The sequence below is a fragment of the Suncus etruscus genome, chromosome 2 (genome assembly GCF_024139225.1).
Source record: "Suncus etruscus isolate mSunEtr1 chromosome 2, mSunEtr1.pri.cur, whole genome shotgun sequence".
In the NCBI taxonomy this organism is placed as follows: domain Eukaryota; kingdom Metazoa; phylum Chordata; class Mammalia; order Eulipotyphla; family Soricidae; genus Suncus; species Suncus etruscus.
Window position 1 is genome coordinate 53,400,666 of NC_064849.1, and position 21,071 is coordinate 53,421,736.

The following is a 21,071-nucleotide window of genomic DNA, read 5'->3' on the forward strand; positions in this document are numbered from 1 at the left end:
CACCTCAAAGGAAATAGTGCCTAAGATACATAAGCCACCCACAGAATGGGAGAAGCTATTCACCCAATACTCATCAAACAAGGGTCTAATATCTAAGATATACTTAATAAGAAAAAAAAACATATAACCCTATCAAAAATTGGGGAGAAGAAATGAACAGACACTTCCTCAAAGAAGAAATACAAATGGCCAAAAGACACATAAAAAAATGCTCCACATCACTAATCATCAGGGAGATGCAAATCAAAACAACAATGAGGTACCATTTCAGACCACAGAGACTGGCACACATCACAAAGAACAAAAGTAATCAGTGATGGCGGGAATGTGGAGAGAAAGGAACTCTTATTCACTGTTGGTGGGAATGCTGTGTAGTCCAGCCTTTATGGAAAACAATAGGGAGATTCCTCAAAAAACTGGAAATTAAACTCCCATATGAGCCAGCTATATCACTCCTAGGGATATACCCTAGGAACACAAAAATACAATTCGAAAATCCCTTCTTCACACTGATATTCATTGCAGTGCTATTTACAATAGCCAGACTCTGGAAACAGCCAAGATGCCCTTCAACAGATGAATGGCTAAAAAAACCTGTGGTCCATGTACACAATGGAATATTATGCAGCTGTCAGAAGAGATGAAGTCATGAAATTTTTCTATATGTGGATGTACATGGAATCTAGTATGTTAAGTGAAGAGAGAGAGAGAGAAACACAGAATAGTCTCACTCATCTCTGGGTTTTAAGAAAAATTAAAGACATTACTGTGGGGCCGGAGAGATAGCATGGAGGTAAGGCATTTGCCTGTCATGCAGGAGGTCATCGGTTCGAATCCCGGTGCCCCATATGGTCCCCCGTGCCTGCCAGGAGCAATTTCTGAGCCTGGAGCCAGGAATAACCCCTGAGCACTGCCGAGTGTGACCCCCCCCAAAAAAAAAAAACAAAAAACAAAACAACAACAACAAAAAACGACATTACTGTAATAAGGCCCAGAGATAATAGAGTTAAGGACTGGAAGGGCTGGAAGGACCGGCTCACAATTTGAAGCTCACCACAAAGAGTAGTGAACTCTGTTAGGGTAATAACTACACTAACAACTAACATGACAATGTTAAAGAATGAGAGAAGTAGAATAATGCCTGTCGTGAATACATGCAGGGGTGTGGGAGGAGGGGGCATTAGTGGTGGAAATGTTGCACTGGTGATGGGGGGGGGTGTCCTGTTTATAACTGAAACCCAACTACAAACATGCTTGTAATTATGGTGCTTAAATAAAGATTTATGTTAAAAAATAAAATAATAGAGTAAATACACTGCATGTGCAAAGACCCAGGCCCCATCCCAGCACCACATTCACACATACCCTGGCACTGCCAGACCCGGCCCCACAACAACAAAAAACTATTTTTTAATATTAAAATGCTTTATTTAAGCACTGTGATTACAAAAGTGTTAATTGTTGGGTTTCATTCATACAATGTACACCATCCTTCACCAGTGCACCCTTCCCATCACCAATTTTCTTCCACCTCCACCTCCTACCTAGACGCCACCTTGCTCTGGCGCAGGCAATTTGCTTCTCTCTCTCATTCTCTCTCTTTATCTCTCTCTTTCCTTTTTTAATAACTTTTATTGTGACCAAAGTGAATTACAAATCTTTCACAAAAAACTAAATTTTTAAATAAAATTATAATTATATAATATTTTGTTTAGTGTTTATAATGTTATATGTTTATATGTAAATATATATTTATATAAATAAAGCTTTCTCTTAATGTATAGGGTGATTGTTATTGTCTCTGGGGGACAATAAGTACTCAGAATTGGGGCCAGCATGTGTAAGGCAAGCATTCTAAATACTTTACTAGCTCTCTAACACCTAATATTTTTTTTCCTGATTGTCATTATAACACCGTTACCAAATTGTTCATAATACAGTTATTTCAGGCATCAAATGTTCAAACAGCAGTCCTACCACCAGTGTAACCTTCCTTTCACCAATGTCCCCAATCTCCCACCAGCCACCATAGCTTGCATCCATGTAGGCACAAACAAATATACTTCATATTTTGTTACAACACAAAAGCAAATGGAGTTACCAAAACTTAAAGGTCAATTTGGAATGATTGTGTTATCTCTACATGGTGTTACTAAAGTCAATGTCTAAGGAGTTATTGGGCTGTGGTTGCAAATAGTTGAGCCTTTATGGTACTATTTAGGCTCACTAAGGTGAGTAATAAGCCTAAACTTCCCATAGTATTTCCTGTGATATTACTGGGCTAACACTACTATAAAATATTGAGGTGTTGCATGGCAACACTGTCCAGAAATTTTGGTGGCTTTTTAGATGGTGGCTTGTTTAACCTTTAATAAGGTGAAATATTAGAGCTGGGTCATTTCTGTTGGAGGATGTAGGGTATGGTGTTTGGTTGCTGCAGTTCATGCAGAAAGGAGAATCCCTCCCCTCTTTCTGAGAATGCCACAAAGGTATCATCTGGGACTGGCCTCACTGGCAAACTGGCAAGTATTGGTGGTCATTATTTTCTTTTTTCCCCTTATATCTTTTAAATTATGCTTTGAAGTTTTAAAATATATCATTTGACAAGTCTATCAACATTAAAATGTTTTGGCTTTTGGCCAGGCCCAGTTCTGGTTCTGTGCTCAGGCCTCATTCCTGGCAGTGCTCAAATGATCATATATGGTGCCAGGGATTGATTTCAGATCATCCACATGCAAAACCAATGCCTTACTTGCTGTACTATGTCTCTGGCCCTAAAATAATTTTTTTATCAATATGTATTTCAAGTCCCAGGGATGTATCTCAGTGGTCCAGCAGCTGGTCAGCAAGCAACAGGCCATGAGTGATCCTTGACATCTTAGCCCAATACACATCAAGTGCAATCCCAGAGACATCCCATTGGTGGTCCCTTGCACCACCAGGACAGATGTGTGTGCTCTGCAGGTACATAACATAGTATGTGTGAGATTTCAACCAGCCATGTGCTCGCCTGCCACAACAGCAAAGAAAGAGTAATCTTTTTTTTTTTTTTTTTTTTTTTTTTTTTGTGGTTTTTGGGTCACACCCGGCAGTGCTCAGGGGTTACTCCTGGCTCCATGCTCAGAAAGTGCTCCTGGCAGGCACGGGGGACCATATGGGACGCTGGGATTCGAACCGATGACCTCTTGCATGAAAGGCAAACGCCTTACCTCCATGCTATCTCTCCAGCCCCAGAAAGAGTAATCTTTTTAAAAATATTTAAAATGGGGAGCAACAGTATAGCAGTTATGGCATCTGCCTTGCACACTGCTGACCCAGATTAGTTCCTCTAATCCCAAATGGTCCCCTGAACACGGCTAGGAATCATCCTTGAGCATAAAGCCAGGAGTAATTCCTGAGCCCAACTGGCTATTGCAGCAAAAAGCTAAAAAAAATGTTTTAATATAAAAGTCTGAAGATACACATTAGCAATTGTCAGGGCATATGTTGAGGATAAACTCGTTTTCCTCCATCAAAGAAAAGGTATTTTATATCACTGTTAGACTCTCTTCAAAGTAAAATAAATGAATGAATGAATTCAGTGGTGAATGAAAGATTTGTTTTGGTTTCTCCACCCCTTATTTGAATCTAGCCCATGTATTCCATAGTAGGCTATGTGTCCTATAAGGCTAGCTTCAGCTTTACTAGCCTTTATTTTATGACCACCAAAACCAGTGTTTAGGTTGATGGGAAAGGGATCAGATAGGGGCCAGAGAGATAGCACAGCGCTAAGGTATTTGCCTTGAATGCAGAAGGATGGTGGTTCGAATCCCAGCATCCCATATGGTCTCCCCAAGCCTGCCAGGGGTGCTTTCTGAGTGTAGAGCCAGGAGTAGCCCCTGGGCGCTGCCGGGTGTGACCCAAAAACAAAAAACAAAAAGAAAGAAAGGGAACAGATGGTACATTTGAAGGACCAAAAGATCAGTGTAATGAGGCCTGGAGATGAAAAAAAATCTTGATATTTGTTTCTTGGGATCACACTTAGCAGAACTAAGGGTTCACTCCTAACTCTGTGCTCAGGGATCACACCTACTGAGGCTTGGGGGGCTATGCATGGTGCTAGGATCAAACCTGGGTCAGCTGTGCGCAAGGCAATCTCCCTGCCTACTTGCCTACTATCACTCTATCCCATATGAGAAAAGGCTTTTAAAAGATTTTTCTTTTTTTTTTTCTTCTAAAAGTTTTGAATTAAAAATGTTTATTAGGGGGAGGGTCTCTCAAGCTCAGGGGCTTTGGGGACACAGTGGCTAATGGTTCAATGCAGGAGCCATGCTGCTTGGTCACAGTGGTGTAGGGGCTATACAGGCAACCAGCAGTGCTGTGGGCCTCCAGGTTACATACTCAGGGAACCATCAAGTGCCAGGGATTAAGCCTGTGTCAGTATGTTAGAGGCATGTGACCTAACCACTGTACTACCTCTCAGCTCCCAGACAAGCTCTTGAAATCTCATACTATATTTCAGGATACGTAGAGGGAAACTTCTCAATGACCAGAGACCTATCTGCTATGAGGAAACCTGAGGGACAGAGCTAGTACTAGGAGTAGAAGGTTCTAGTTCACCTCTCCTTTGCTCTTTCCAGTCCTGCCTTGGATGCCAAAGCTCAAAGGGAACTAGAGAAGTAAGAAACTATACAGGATGTGACTGCCCCTCCTATTTGCATAAGGGAAGGCAAACTGCAAAGAGGTTAAAGGCCCACAGACCAGAAGCTTCGTGTGAGCTGACACTAGGCATTTAGAATCTTTATCAACAAACTTTTGGACCCAGGGCTGGAGCAATGACACAGCAGGTAGGACATTTGGGTTCATTCCCCAGCAGCCTGTATAGTCCCCAAGCACCACTAGGAGGAATTCCTAAGTGCAGAGCCAAAAGTAACTTCTGAGCACTGCCAGACATGGCCCCAAAACAAACAAACAAGCAAACAAATAAATAAAAGACACACACACACACACACACACACACACACACACACACACACACACGGGCCTAGTGCTCAACAAAACTTGCAGATTCAACAGGGTAATTTATGGTCCCTGTGAACCCCCACTGCTCCTCATACTCAGAGAAGTGGCAAGAAACAAGCCTCAGAGGAAGAAGACATTCTCTGGAGCTCAACGGCTATTTTATTATATTTTATTGTTTGTTTGGTTTGGTTTGGGGACCAGGGCCAGTGGTGCTTGATCCCTGAGCACAGTCAGGAGTAAGCCCTGGCTATCTTAAGTGAACCTGCCACATGACAGAGGGATTCTAGCATATTCCTGAAGGAGTACAGGACTTGTTCATAGGCACTAAGATATGCTGGCATTTCATTCATTCAACGCATAGTTATGACATGTCTGTTATGTGCTGTGTACTGGAATGTGTGGGGAGAACTAACAATAAACACAGAGAAAAGGTTCTGCTGACTAGTCTAGTCCTTGTATTCTACGGTACAGACACATGGTAAATAAAGACCTGAGATACCTGGAAACAATGAAGGGAGCAGTGAAAGAACTGAAGAGGGGACTATGAAATACTTGCAGGGGGTCTGCCAGAGATTCTAGCCAAGGTATTAACACCTGAAAGAGACAAGGAAGCAGCCCTGTAAGGAGCTACAGAGCATCACGGGCAGGGGCACAGGGCAAGGGTCTTGAGGTGGGCAGAAGCTTGGCCAAATGGGGCAGAGAATCTGGAAATGAGTTTGTAGTCCAGGAGATCTACAGAACTACTAGGGTCCAGCACTTGAATTCCCCTCACACACTGAGGACACTCGCTGGCCCAGAGTGTGAGGCTCTCTGGCTCCAAGGGGCTTGCCCTTGCAGGTTAGGTGGTGGGAAGGACAGTGACTGTGAGCCCCCAAAGGAGCAAGTCGAGGTGGGGGCTCCCCCTACTTCAGGATTTGGCAGTTCAGCCTCCAAAGGAGGTCAGTTCTCTGGCTGTGTGAGGAAAGAAACCGGCTACAAGAGTTTGCACCTGTGACCTTCTGCATGGTCACAAACAGAAGGTTGGCATTTCTCTAAGGAGGGCAGAGTACTTGGGGGGGCACAGGAGAAGATGGGTGACATGTGAGGCCTCTAGGGATTACAGGTCCTTGCCCTTAGTGACACGCTTGGGCCCCCACAGCATTCAGTCTTTCTACAGAGTTTTGGCAGAGCCTGAAATCTTAGTCTGGGGACAAAGACCGTGTATCTGTTTATGTCTATCCTGGATGTCGTCAAGGCGGGGAAGACGTGGGATGTACGTGGGGCAGCAGAGGACTACAAGTCCTGGGCAACAGGTTCCTCAAAAGCAAAACCACTTGAAACACATCATGTGGGACAGCTGAAGTCCTATGGCCAGCCCCCGACAGCCTCCAAGGCTCTGTTGTGGAAACCCCCGTCCGGGGCAGCAACTGCCATAGATGTCTAAAGGTGTCTGAGCTCAGGGCAGGGACGCCCGGTGTGGGAAGGTCCCCCTGGAGCACGGCCACCTCCGGCCCTCTGAGCCCAGCCCTGAGCTCTGCCCTATCCTCCTTGGCTCAGTTCCTGCCTCTGTTCTTGGCTCTTGCCTTTCCACTGGTGGAGTAAGGACAGGCTGAGGGGGAGGGTTGGCAGGCTGGTGTCGCCTCTAATTATCCTCAGCTGGCGGGGTTCTGCGGGGAGTTTCCCGCCCCCCTGCCTGTGGCCTTCTGTGTGGTAAACACTGCCGGGAGGTGTGGCTGCTGCCAGATAGAGCTGCCTAGGTTCTCTGGCTCCAACAGAAAACAGAATCCTGCGGTGTGGGCGAGTCCGGCCCCACTCTAGGGCCCGTCCTGCAAGGGTGCTCAGAGGGATCAAGGCAAGCATGCGCCATCTTTCCTTTTCCTGCAAAGCCAGGGACTTTCCTGGGGTCGGGACTGCTCAGGGCAGGTGCAGACAGAGGCATCAGTGGGATAGAAGCATTCAGGTAGATCAAGATGGCAGCTTGGCAATAAATTCTTGGGGTGCCATAAAGCCAAGATGTGATTTGAAGAAGCTACTCTGTCACTAAAGCAGCTAAAAGCATTAATACCAGACCCGCTTTATGGACACAAGAACTGAGGTCTGTAAAGATTGTAACTGGCACCACACAGGTTCAAAGAAGGCTGGGCCCCTGCCCTGGAGAGAAGTTCCTGCAGGAACAAAGGATTGTGACAAGGACATGAAGGTAAACACCAAAAGTTTCAAGTTCTTCTCTTTGACAATGCCATAGCAGTGGGCACTCACTGGAAGAAAACCTATAAAACCAAGTCTGCAAAAGCAAGAGGCAAGTTTCTCATCCTGAGAGATATGTACTCTCAACTCTCTCTCTCTCTCTTTCTCTTTCTCTCTCTCTCTTTCTCTCTCTCTCTCTCTCTCTCTCTCTCTCTCTCTCTCTCTTCCTCCTTCCCTCCCTCCTTCCCTTCCTCACTCTCTTTCCACTTTGTCTCCTCCTGAAATTCTTTTTTGAGGACAGAGCGATGAACCTGAATAGCCTGCATAAGATTTTGGACTTGATGGACTGAAGCAATATAGTACAGCAGGAGGGAGTTTGCTGTGGTGCATGTGGCCAACCTGCATTCAGTCCCCCGAGCCTGCCAGGAGTGATCCCTAATTGCAGAGCCAGGAGTAATCCCTAAGCACTGCTGAGTGTGACCCCAAAATAAAACAAAATAGAAAATATATTTAGGACTGACAATTCCTTGCTCCAACCCCACCCACTGCTGCCTGAGAAATCCGGTGGCGGGATTGTTCCCATGCTTGCAGAACAGAGAAGCTTTGGGGCAGCTTGATGGCAGCCTCAGGAGTCTGTTGAAATCTGTTGAGATGTTGGGGTGCAATAAAGCGAAGAGATCTGTGAGGTCTGTGCCTTGCAGGGGCTCCGAGCAGACTCTCCTCAGTCTTAGATTGCCCAGTCATTCCCCTTGTGTTCAGGTGGGATTAGAGGAAAATGGTGACTTTATCTCCCTTTACATAAGTCACTGGCAACAAACCCATCTGTTCTGGGCTGTGTTCTTTTGGACAGCGGGTCACCTCTGTCCCATAAAAAGGTCCTGTGCAGGCATGTACCCACAGTCTCCAGCAGGATCTGCGGCGCCTGCTCCTGTGGCTGGCCTTCTTCCTAAATGATGAGGTAGGTTCTCTGAGGGCAGCATCAGCGGGGTGAGGCTAGCAGGACTGCAGAGTAGCCAGAACTCCCGGACCCTGCTGTCCCCCTCCCCAGGCTATTGCCTTCCATATCCTTCCCTGCCTGTGCTGTATTTCTACCTCTGTGGCAAGGTCACACCGAGTGACTGAAATCCTGCTGATCAGAGAGAGGATGAGACTGAGGAGGCTGAGGGTGGGTGTCCATGTGAAGCCTGCACTGGATCTGAAAAATACGGATTGTGGGGCCAGAGAGAGAGAGAGACAGAGAGAGAGACAGAGAGAGAGACAGAGGGAGAGAGAGAGGGAGAGAGAGAGAGAGAGAGAGAGAGAGAGAGAGAGAGAGAGAGAGAGAGAGAGAGAGAGAGAGAGAGCGAGCTGCAGGGACTGAGTACAATCTTTCCACATGATGCCTGGCATCTCCAGAGAAATAAATCTCTGAGCATGGAACCAGGTATAGGCTTCAATCAAGAGAGAGATGGACCATGAGGGTCACAGTGAGGCCATAAGTATGTGATTTCACTGGGTTCCCAAGTAGTGCTCAGGGTAACAGGGACCACTCCAGGTGATATTCTGACAATTGAGTTCAGTGCTGAGGCCCAAATGATGAAGACCTGCTTGGGCCCTGCAGTGCCAGTGAGCTCCAGGGTCATATCAGGCAGTGCTTGGATCATGCAAGTGTCATACTAGCTATGCTGGGCGTGGGTGACGAGTTGACCCCCAGCATGTGCCCTAAGTCCTATACTAGTTTCTGGTCTCTGATGACACATATGTGACTCCTTCCCTTCATTAATCATAGGAAGAATTAGATTCACCACAAATAGTCTCAAGGCCCCCCTGACACTTATCATCAAGAACTCAGGCCTCAGCATCACCACTGGAGACCAAACACCGCACCCCACATTCGGCACAAAGTGCTTGCTCTTATGTGAGCAAGGCAGACCCAAACCCCAGGTCACACAGCAATGGCCAGTGACGTCCAGCAGCAGGCAGGAACACCAAAGCCCTGATGTGCCAAAGATATGGCTAAGCTGGTCTTGCTCCACTTCTAGATAAACAGAGAAGCCTCCCAAGCTTCAGCCAGAAGGAAAACAGGCCTCTGACCACAGAGTCAAATGAAGGAAAACCAACATCCCACATGCCTACTCTGGGCTGCCTTGATGGAGAGGCGTGGGGAGACTGTGGGCGATGGGCACCCCAGCATGATGGATATGCTGGATGGAGTGAGTGCACTGGCTTACAGGCCCCACAACCAGAGAGCTGAAACTGGCTCTGAAGGAAGAATCTACATGTGCAGGCTGGCAAGAGGAAGGCCAATATAGCTTTGAGATAATGAAGAGAGGGTGCCGTAGGAATTGGAGCACTGCAATAAAGTTCAATGAACACCCTAAGGGAAGACAGCCCCCTCTCTAGACACTTCCCCTCCCACAGTTTCTTCCTGAGACTGCCTGGTGCTTTCCCACGCTGTCATCCAACCAGAGCTCTGCAGGGTAGGTCTGGACAGGGTCTTGACACTGGAGGCCGGGAAGACTGGCTGCTTTTCCTGCAGAATGCAAAGGGACATTGCTGTCCACGAAGGACAGGCAGAAGACACTCAACTCAGGGCCAGGAAATCAGGTGAAGGCAAAGGCCCTTGATAAGTAGCTAAGGGTGGGGGGGGGCAGTATTCAGCAAGAAGACTTCATCCTTCTCTGTCCTGAGGCCCATTGTGGATCCATAAATGTTCAGATTTGGACTGAAGGGATAGTACTGTGGGTAAGGCACTTGCTTTGCATGTAGCCCACTGGGTTTGACCCCCAGTGTTCTTATGGTTCCCCTGACCCACTAGGAGTGATTCTTGAGTGCAGAGTAAGCTCTGAGCAGCATTGGTATGGTCCCAAAAGGAAGCAAACAAAAAACGCTCAGCTTAATAGGACTACAGGCAGTTCTGATGCAGGTAGCTGTGGATCCTGAAAAATGGATTCCATAACAGAGAGGTGACAGGGAGGCTTGGGACTGGGAGGCACGGCCACTCCAAAGACCTCAGAATATTTCTTTTTTATCTCTTTCTCCCCCTTCCCATTCCATACTGGCAGCAGATGTCAGAGGGTAACTTTTTGCTGGCATCCTGGCCTGTGCCCTCTGTGCTCTCACTGATAAATAAAGGTGGCAAGAGGTTCAAGAATCCTCCCATCCAGTTTTCTATCATGAGAAAAATAGCTTCACAAAGCAAATGTGAGTTTTGGGGTCCTCATGAGGACTCCTTGGGTCTAGGAATCTAAGACTGAAAGACATTTTGCACATAACCATGCTCTTGTGCTCTAGGTTCTCATGAGTTCTGAGTCATTTATTGTTTATGGACACTGATTCCAGAAGAAAAATCTAAAAGAAAGTTCACAGCTGCTATAAGACTGAAGGCACCGAGGCCATACCTCTCTGCTGCATCCAGAGCTGTGGGTCTTAGTAGTGGGAGCTGGAATGTAGAGGGAATGGGAGGCTCTGAGGAGGCCTTGGGTGGCCACTAGGACTCTCCTCCCTTTGGCCACCAGCTAGCTGGCCACAGTTCACAGAATTTTTTAGGGGCAGTTGGTTTTCTTGCACACAGTCTGCTCTAGCTAAGGATTTGGATTCAGTTGTGGTCTGCTACCTTCTAGATCCTGAACCAGCCCTAGAGTGACTTGGGGTACTAGTCTGTGAGGCCTCCCCTAGACCTTACTGGGCAGAGGAGGTCTGTGTTGGGACTTGCCAAATTGTACTGTATTTCAATCTCTTTTGTAGGAGGCAGAAATTTTGTTCTGATAATGCCTTCCCTTTCCAGACAGTCCAAGCTCTGTCTCATGCCCTCCATCTTACAAGAGCAACCACATAGAGAGGGAGAAGGGGTGGCTTTAATGTCCACATCACAGAGCTCTCTCTGGCCCCTCTTGTCTTCTGGCTGCTGAATTCTTCTGAGCCAACCATTCTGAATTAACTGGGCCCGATGAGCACCAACCAACATGAGGCAAGATAGGCTTTGAAATCAGAATGCAAAGTGACTTTGACTTTTTACTAGGTTTCCTGTGGTTCACATCTTAGTCTGATGTAGGCTCCATGTGCAATCAGGAAAGCTGCTTTACTACTAGATGTTCATCCTTACCTTTAAACCCAGGCCATTCCAGAAAGCTGGGACTGAACACTGTATGCCTTCATTCAGATGTGCTACATAAAGTGATAAAGTAAACACATGCGGGGCTGGAGAGATAGCATGGAGGTAAGGCGTTTGCCCTTCATGCAGGAGGTCATTGGTTCGAATCACGGCGCCCCATATGGTCCCCCGTGCCTGCCAGGAGCAATTTCTGAGCCTGGAGCTAGAAATAACCCCTGAGCACTGCCGGGTGTGACCCAAAAACCACAAAAAAAAAAAAAAAAGTAAACACATGGAAGTGAGGTTTTAGATAGACCGAGTGAGTGGTTATAGAAGAGAAGGGGGAAGGAAGAAATTGGGTCAAATGAGTGAGGATAAATTATATAATGGGGCTGGAGAGATAACATGGAGGTAAGGCATTTGCCTTTCATGCAGAAGGTTGGTGGTTTGAATCCCGGCATCCCATATGGTCCCCTGAGCCTGCCAGGAGCGACTTCTGAGCATAGAGCCAGGAGTAATCCCTGAGCGCTGCTGGGTGTGACCCAAAAACCAAAAATAAATAAATAAATTATGTTATATATTATACTCAACTTTTGGTGGCAAGCATATGTTCTATGAGTATATGCAGACATCCGTATAGAATTATGGACCCTGGACTCTAATGTTGTATATCAATGTTACTTCAATAAGGTAGGGGTAAGATATAAAACTCGAATATCTGAACCTTGTATGTTTTTAGGGAAATCTCTGAGTTCCTCCAGTCGTGGGTGCCCAGGTGCTCGGTGTTGTGGAGCAGGAACTTGGTGGACATGTAGTCATGCTGAACTACACAAGGTGACGTTTCTTTTCGTAGTAACTAACAACTCTGTGTGCTCAGGAAGACATCTCAAGATTCCCCCAGAACTCTTTTGAGTTACCCCCTACCATCTGTATCACCTTGGACAAGTCATTCAGTGCTCTAAGCCACAGACTCCTGTTTGTGAAATCAGCACTAAAAAAAAACATTCACCTCACAGGATTGCTATGGAGAGAGTCAAGAGAGGCATGTTGGCCTGGAGCTCCACCCCAGCAGATTGATACCCCTGCATGGCTCTTTGGTCATGAGCAAGAGGCCCTTGGTTTCTGTTTCTCCACTTGTCCATCCTTAGGCTGGAAGGCAACCCATGGCAGCAAAAGGAGGAAGCAAGCTGGGTTCACTATATCAGCCCCTCTGACTGGGTTGGTGGACTGTGGGGATGAGCCAATGTGGCATCACTGCACTCTGCCCTGGTAACTTCTCACCCCTGCCCATTGCTTCAGAACAAGGCCTGACCTATTCTGGGGCTCAACTGGGAAAGTTCCCTACAAGTTCCCATAGGAGCATAGGCCAGATGCTCCCTCTGAGGCATACTTACTCTGGGCACAGACTTCTTATATTGGGTCACTGTGGCTGGGGTGGGGTGGGGAGTTTAGGGTGGGGGTGGGTGCTGAACAGCAATATTACCTGGCTACCCAGATACCCACATCCATTGTGCTGTGACTGTGGGCCTTCTAGGTTTGTGTGATCCCTTCTGTTTGGGGCTGGCCCAGGGGTCCAGTGGAGATGGACAAGGGTAAGCAGAAACTAATGGTTCTTTGCTTCAAGAAGACTTTCAGGCAGTGAGAAGCCAGCAAAGCCAGAGGCAGGAGATTGGCCTGGGCTGGCACTCACAGATATCCATGCAACACCTTTGGCTTGCTATAGCACAGGGACTGATTTACAGTCATAAGGGCCATGTGGAGGCATCTCCATATACTGTGCCTCCTTCCAGCTCCAGTGACCCAGAGCCAGGAGGGCTCTGCAGCTTTGTGGCCAGCTTATGTGTAAACTTGTCCTTCTAAGTGGGTTGGACAAAAGCTAGGTGCAAACTGTCCTCATATATTAGACAGAAGGGCCCTCAGAGTGTTTGGGCGCTTGTATGGTCTTTTACTGGGTCGAGCTTGGTTCCCTTAGGTGCTAAGTAGAAGCAGAACACTCCCCCCTTCCCCCCTCCCCCCCCCCCCCCCCCGCACGTGGTAGGTGTGGTCTGTCCTTAACCTAACAGGTGGCAGGAGAGGAATATGCAAGTTGACCTCCTCCAGGTCTCCAGGAGACGGTGTGGGAGATGGAGAACACGGATGTATGTTGCCTGGGCAGCCTCATGAGCTCATTTGCATTATTTTGTGGCAACAAGCAAATCTCCTGGAGGGGATTTTTGGAAGAACAGGCACCGCCCAGAGGGAAAGCTGGAGGAACTGGAGGAAGCAGGAAGCAGGCCAAGACAGAGGCCTCCACGGGTGGCCTGGACAGGCTAGGGCCTTGGGCTGAGGCCTATTTCAAGCCTCGCTCCACCCTGCTAAGGTGTAGAGGGGAAACCAGACTGAGTCCAAACACTGCTTCTGTTTCCGTGTAAACCTGCTGAAAAGCTTGCCCAAGCCATGCCCCTGTCAGTGGCAGAGGATCTAAGGAAGTCCCAGCTGGCTTCAATGAGATGGAAAATTCCCAGTGGATGCCCACCCCTAAGGCTGCTGGTGGAGGCTCCAGCACCTTGTTCCACAGCTCTGCACTTCTTGGGGAGCCTATGCCTAGGATGTGGAGCTGAGCCAAAGCCCTAAATATCTGGGGAATTAGGGGAATGGGGAGAGCAAAGGATGGAAGGCTGCAGCCCAGATCTTTGAAGTCTGCATCCCTAGCCAAGACAGCACTGAGGGCTGTGAGATGCAAGGGATCCCTGGTCACTCATAGGAGCAGGCGCCAGAGAGGACAGGCTAGTCCACTTGGCTTTGTGGCTAGTTTTACCGCTGTGCAGAACAGAGGAAGCCCAACAACCCTGGGAAAGAGCAGGAGGGCTGAATAAGCAGAAAGTTTGGTGCTGACACAAGTTGGCTGCCTTTCAGTTCTCACCTGGGACCCCATCTGGCCACACCCCAGCTTCCGGCCAAGAAGACTGGGGGGAGGGGTCTGCGTCCTTCACTTCATTTACTCCACACTGGCCTTTGGAGGGAATTGTTTTTGGGTCACACCAGATGGTGCTGGAGGATGGCTATTTCCAGCTAGGTGCTTGGAGATCGATCCCAGCAGTGTCCTGGGGTACATGCAGCACCAGGAATGGAAGCACAAGGCCTCACTCTTGCAAGGTAATTGCTCTATTCTGAGCTGTGCTCACCTTCGCACTGGCCTTTGACTTTTCTCTTTGATTTTACATTAGGGTTCTGGCCTGACTAGGGGGTGGTGAACCTGTACTGGCCTGGGGTGGGAAGGCCCTTAGGAATGAGGAGAGGATAGACCTGTCTTCTACACTTACGATGGTCCAGAAGGCCCCAATGTGTGGCACTGCATGACCAGAAAAGCACTGTTGGGCTTGGGCAATATTGTATCCCCAAGAATCTAATTCTAAGGTCTGTTCCCCAAAGCCATCCTCCCCCATCCGCAGCACTGGGGAGTCCCTGTTTAAAAAAAAGTGGGGGGGGGCACATCCCTCCAAACAAGGGAGCACCTGCAGCACTTCCCACTTAGAAGAAACTGGGTAGCAACCTGCTTTACAGTAAGGTTTTTAGGAACACACAGAAATAAGAAGAAAAGTTTGTGCATTCCATAAGCCTACAATGATGTTACATTTAAATCATACTTTTTTGTTTTGTTTAGGCCATACCCAGCAGTGCTAAGGGGTTTCTCCTGGCTCTGCAGTCAAAAATTACTACTCATGGTGTGGCTCAGCAGACCATATGGAATGTTTAGGAGCAGTTCTGGGTTGGCTGTTTGTAAGGCGAGCATTCCAGCCCCTGGGTCACCTTTCAAACTCAGCTGCCAAAGCTTAAGGCTCCATCCTCCCTGGCCAAAGCAATATTAGCGGGCCTGGGTAGGACCACTCAGAGCATATGTGGCACTCCAAGTCCCAACCTAGGCCTGGCCACATGACAATATTCTTACTGCAGTTCAGTTCACTCCCTCACATTCGCCCACAAAGTCCTGGAATTGTAGGTGTTTTCCAATATCTGTCTCAGGAATAGGAGCTGAGGGTTTCATGTGCCCCCAGAAAGATAAGAGAGAATGAGTCGTCAGAAGCGTCCCCTAAACCCAAGGTTTGGAGCCCAACAACAGAGGGGTGTGTGTGTGTGTGTGTGTGTGTGTGTGTGTGTGTGTGTGTGTGTGTGTGTGACAGAGGAAGGCTGCCCACATCCATGGCTCCCATGGAGGAGAAAGAAAGCCTGGCAAAATAGGATGTCCCCACCCCAAGGTCCTAGCCTGCATCTCCCTGCTCCAGCTCTGTTGATAAACTACTTTGTTAGTTGACCTGTAGTTTTCCAGGTGACAAAGCACAGTCCGATTGCCAAATCTCACTTGCGTAAATCAGCTCTGGGAGGCCAGAGTCTTTCAACAAGGAATTTAAGACATCTGAAGCCATAGTAGAGCGGGTAGAGCACTTGCCTTTCACACATTCAATCCAGGTTCAATCCCCAACATCCCACATGGTCCCCTGAGCACTGCCAGGAATGATTCCTGAGCACAGTTTTAGGAGTAATATATGAGTATCACTGGGTGTGTTCCCCAAACAAACAAAAAACAAACAGAACAACACCAAGGAGATGAGAGAAGGTGGAGGAGCCTGGACATTCCCCAGGGGTTGACGTTCCCCAGGCCTCTAAGCTCAATGAAGCTGGAGAGGGGATAGCCTGCTGGAGGTCCCAGCTCTCCTCTGCCTTCTGCTCTCTAGAGAAGAAGACTACCAGGCAGGAGTTGATTCAAAGGGCAGGGACCCCTAGGGGGGAAAGTCGAGCTGTGGGCCTCATGAGCACGTCAGTGTAGGGGGACACAGAAAGGAGCCCTTCACAGGAGACACCATGATCAGACTGAAGCTAGACACTAGCCTCCAGCTGGCCCTGATGGTGAGGGAGGTCTGCTAACTGCAGGCTAACTGTTGCCAACTCCACTACTGGGGAGAAGGTTGTCTTAGACATGAAAGTATCAAGTATCAGGAGCCATGCTAGAAAAGAGCTTCACATTGGGGCCGGGCGGTGGCGCTAGAGGTAAGGTGCCTGCCTTGCCTGCGCTATCCTTGGACGGACCACGGTTCGATCCCCCGGCGTCCCATATGGTCCCCCAAGCCAGGAGCGACTTCTGAGCGCATAGCCAGGAGTAACCCCTGAGCGTCACCGGGTGTGGCCCAAAAACAAAAAAAAAAAACAAAAAAAAAAAAAAAAAGAAAAAGAAAAGAGCTTCACCATGCTCTGGTGAGAGTGAGGGTCCAGGGTCTGTCTCTACAGTACACCAAGGGCCTGGTGCATTTGCATTTTCAGATCATCTCATTGCCTAGAGCCTTGGATACTAGCTTTTCAAGAAGACTCTCAGAGAATTCTGCTGTTTCTGGCACTGCTGGAAGTTCCTTTTTTTTTTTTTTTTTTTTTTTTTGCAGATGGGACCTCTGACCTTAAGTCTGGCAGTTGGAAGCTGGTGCCTACTCTTACCTCAGTCCTCAGTGGATCCCCAGGCCTCTTGGAGCCTGGGTTAGGTGAATGACAGTACAATTGGGGTCTTAGTGCTGAAACAGACTTTGGAAGCTGTTGGCTTGGCCTTGTCTGTAGGCTCCTCCTCCCTCCCAACTTGGTCGTGTGTTCTGTCATTCTTGGAAGAGGAAGCCTCAGTTTCCCAATTAGGAGCTTTATTTTAGCTGTCTTCATTTCCACATCTTAAACATTCCTGCAAATTCCTTTCTGAGAATGGGAAGTTAACGATTTCCTGAGATCACAGATTCTTCCCCAGACCATAGATTCGCAGGAACTAAAATATAGTGGGTAATGCCTAGGCAAATGTCAAATAAATAACCTAAAAGGCCTTAACTTAGCCAGTTCACTCTGAAAAAACAAAACAAAACAAAAAACCCCATAGTCTCTACAACATTCTTGTCATTTAACAAGTAACACTAAGACCCAATTTTCCTATAAAAACTACACAAATTTGGCTATACTTAGTCCTGTACTAAGTTCCTCCCCAACTCTGAATCTGAGCATCTTTATCATTTAATATTTTTATCCTTGAAAATAATAAGGCCAGAACCATAGCACAGCGGGTAGCGTATCTGCCTTGCACACAGCCAACCAGGTTCCATTCCTCGGCATCCCATATGGTCTCCTGAGCCCCTCCAGGAGTAACTCCTGAGTGCAGAACCAGGAGTAACCACTGAGCTCTCTCTCCCTCCCTCCCTCCCTACAAACACCCTCATCTACCCACACCTCCCTCTTCTGTCCCCTCCTCCACTGGGTTTTTCAAAAACTGAAGAAAAAAAAAAAAACTGTGAGTACCTGCAGTGCTTCCTGCTTTAGGAGAAACTGCGTAATAGTCTGTTTTACAATGAGGCTTTCTAAAGAACACAGAGAAATAAAGGGAAGACTAAGACAAAGCAAGTCCCTCCAAGTAGTTTGAGCAGAAAAAGAGCCTACGTGGCAATTAGAATTGTGAGATCTTCTCACCAGTCACTTCTAGTCTCTAGGGTACCTCTTGCAGAAAGCATGTGAAAGAGGGGTACAGCGGCTGCGCATGCACTGGCTGCCCTCACACTCCTGCTGCTTCTACTGAGAAAACCCCCACCCAGCAAGTCTCAGTCACAAAGCCCACATTAAGCCTGAAGCAGCTGACAGTGACCCTGGAAGAGCTGATCTGTCCTAGATGCTACATTCTTAGCCCCTGGAGACACTGATCTTGCTCATCCCTGTGTTCTCAGACCCCAGAGCAGGTTCTATTTTGTAGCATGGGCTTAGAATAATTTCTGATAAAGAAAAATGGAGTTTTCCATTGACAGAGATGGTGCAAAATATGGTCCCTGTGCAATAGCGCCCCCTGGGTTCCTTTCTTCCCTCCTCAAGCACATTACTCAGACGGCCAATGAACACTGGCGAAGGTGTAACCTACACGTACGTAGGTCCTCCTGCAGCCTTGAGTCTCTATTGGGATAGATAAACTTCAAAGGAAATAGAAAAGGAAAGAACAGAGAAGGGGAGAGGGGAGGGGAGAAGAGAAGAGGAGAGAAGGGAAGGGACGGAGAAGAGGGGAGGAGAGGAGAAGAAGGGAAAGAAGGGGAAGAACAGAGGAGAGAAAAGGAGAGGAGAGGGGAGAAGAGGGGAGGGAATAGAAGTGGAGGGGAGAGGTGAGGCTGAGGAGGGAAGGGGAAAAGAGAGCAGAGGAAGAGGAGGGAAGGAGCGGGGAGGAGAGGAAGAGGAGAGGAGGAGAGAGAATAGGAGGGGAGAGGAGAGGAAGGGAGGGGAGGAGGGGAAGGAGAAGAGGGGAGGGAGAGAATAGGAGGGAGAAGGGAGGGAGAGGAAGAGAAGAGAGGAGGGCAGGAAGAGGATGGATGTGAGGGGAGAGGAGGGGGAGGAAAGAGATCACTAAGCTACCTTCCTTTTAGAAGTGATTATGACTTGAGTTTTATCCAACTAAAACTCAGCCCTGGGAGATGGCTCAATGGGCTACTTGGGAACCCTGGCTTCTTCTTTCATAAAAATTTTTTTTTTATGTTATTCAAAGTGACACATAGGACAATATGAAGTATTATATACTAATAATGGTATATACTACATTCTAAATGTTATAGTAGCATCATTTCTTTTTTTTGAATATTTTTTATTTAAACACCTTGATTACAAACATGATTGTGGTTGGGTTTCAGTCATATAAGATGACATCCCCCATCACCAGTGCAACAGTGCCACCACCAATGTCCCAAATATCCCTCCTCCCCGCCCCGCCCCCACTTGTACTCTAGACAGGCTTTCTATTTCCCTCACTCATGTATGGGTTTTAAGAAAAATGGAAGACATTTCTCAACAATTTTCAGAGACAAAAGAGAGGAGGGCTAGGCATTACAGCCCACCTCATGAACCTCACCACAAAGGGTGATGAGTTTAGTTAGAGAAATAACTACATTGCAAACTATCCTAAAATGGTTTCTTCTTTCACAAGTTTTAAAAATTTATTTGAACACCGAGGTTACAAGGTTGTTCATAATACAGTTGAGAGTTTTTTTTTCCCTCATAGTTATAAAGTTGTTCATGGTTGAAATTTCAGTAATACAATGTACAACACCTTTCACCAGTGCACTAACAATGCCCCCAGTTTCCCTCCCAGTCCATGGCAGGAAGCTTGCCACAAATAGTTAGGCAGTGCAGTTAGAGCAGAGAAGGGACCACTATGACAATGATAGTGAGGGAATGACCACTCTGGACAAGAATTGGATGCTGAAAAGAGATAATGTGATATGTATGATACCCCTTTAATGACAATACTGCAAACCACTGTGTCCAAAAGGAACCCTGGCTTCTATCCCTGACACCACATAGATCTCCCAAGCACTGCTGGGAATAGCCCTCAAGCACCACTGGGTATGATTCCCAAACAAACAAACAAACAAACATCAATCAAATTTAGAACTTTACTGCTAAAGCTTAAGAAATGTAGTCTGAGGGCCAGAGAGATAGTACAGGTGCTAAGGTCAGTCCTGCTCTTCATATTGTTGCCTGAATACTGCCGAAGTGATTCCTGAACTCAGAGCCAGAAGTAAGACCAGAGCTCATTTGGTTTGAGTTCATTGATCAGTTGAGCTCAAACCCAACTACTCCCCATTCCCTCCCCCAAATAAACCCAAATAAAGATAAACTGCCAACATTCTTATTACAATAGCTAAGATTTGGAAAACACCTAAATTCCTGATCAATAAACAAATGGATAAAGAAGCTGTGGTGTATATGTATAACAGAATATTATGCGATTGTAAGAAAAGAGGAAATTATGTAGTTTGCTGCAAATTGGAGGGTATCATGAGGGGCACAGTAATGCAAAGAGAGAAGGACAAGCACCAAATGATTTCACCCATCTGTGGCATATGGGGAAACAAAGGTATTGATAATATCATGTGGCAGGAAATCCTGGGCACTGGAGTACAAAATGAGACCATCAGCTTGGAGGATGCTGAGGAGGAGGTTGGCTGGAAGTGACTCAGGGGAATGGCTGGAGGGTCAGGTGGTGGTGATATGAGGGAACTGTGGACACCAAGAAATGAAACTAATATTATTAAACAGAAATGCCAGCACGGGCTAGAGAAGTTATGTATGCACCCATGTATGCACCCAACTCAGGTTCAGTCTCATCACCACGTCTCCTGGGCACCGCCAGGTGTAGGTAGTTCTGGAGGCCACCCAAGCACTGCTGGGGTAGCCCTGGTGGTCCCTGGTACTTCAGGGCCTGAGCACTGAACCACCAATCTACATTGATTAAGTATTCCGAAGAGGGGCCAGAGAGATAGCAGGTAAGGCATTTGCCTTTCATGCAGAAGGACGGTGGTTTGAATCCAGCATCCCATATGGTCCCCTGTGCCTGCCAGGGGCAAATTCTGAGCATAGAGCCAGGAGTGACCCCTGAGCGTTGCCAGGTGTGACCCAAAACAAAAAACAGAAGTATTCCAAAGAGTAATTCACAGTCCCCCTGAGCACCACGTGGGGGGACAATTAGTAAGTGCATTAATATTCACAGTGGTCTTTTTGCCTTTCCTATTGAGCTCCTGAAAATATGCCCATCAGACCCCAGAGGTAGCCATGCCCTAGAGATGCTGACAGCGGGTCCAGTTGATAACTGAAATGCTACTTACAGCCTCTATCCCTGGAAAACCCCAGTGAGGCCGGGCACTATGGGGATGTTAGTTGGGGCTCTCCCCAATTCATTCCCACTCTATTTTAGGAAACCAGGTCTTTCCTGTTCTGCTTCTCCTTTTCATCTGCACAGGGAGGCATAGTGCCTGCAGCATTGTATAAAACCTACACAACTGGTTCAAGGCTAATATTGGCTGGT

The 21,071-nt window shown here is 47.4% G+C and overlaps 1 non-coding gene across 1 annotated transcript; it reads right to left on the reverse strand.

Moving 5' to 3' along the window:
* Window positions 1-3,615: 3,615 nt before the first annotated feature.
* On the reverse strand, window positions 3,616-3,747 carry LOC126002506 (small nucleolar RNA SNORA61). The gene has a single exon (XR_007493197.1). It is a non-coding gene; the product is annotated as a small nucleolar RNA SNORA61 (small nucleolar RNA).
* Between the last annotated feature and the right edge of the window lie 17,324 nt (window positions 3,748-21,071).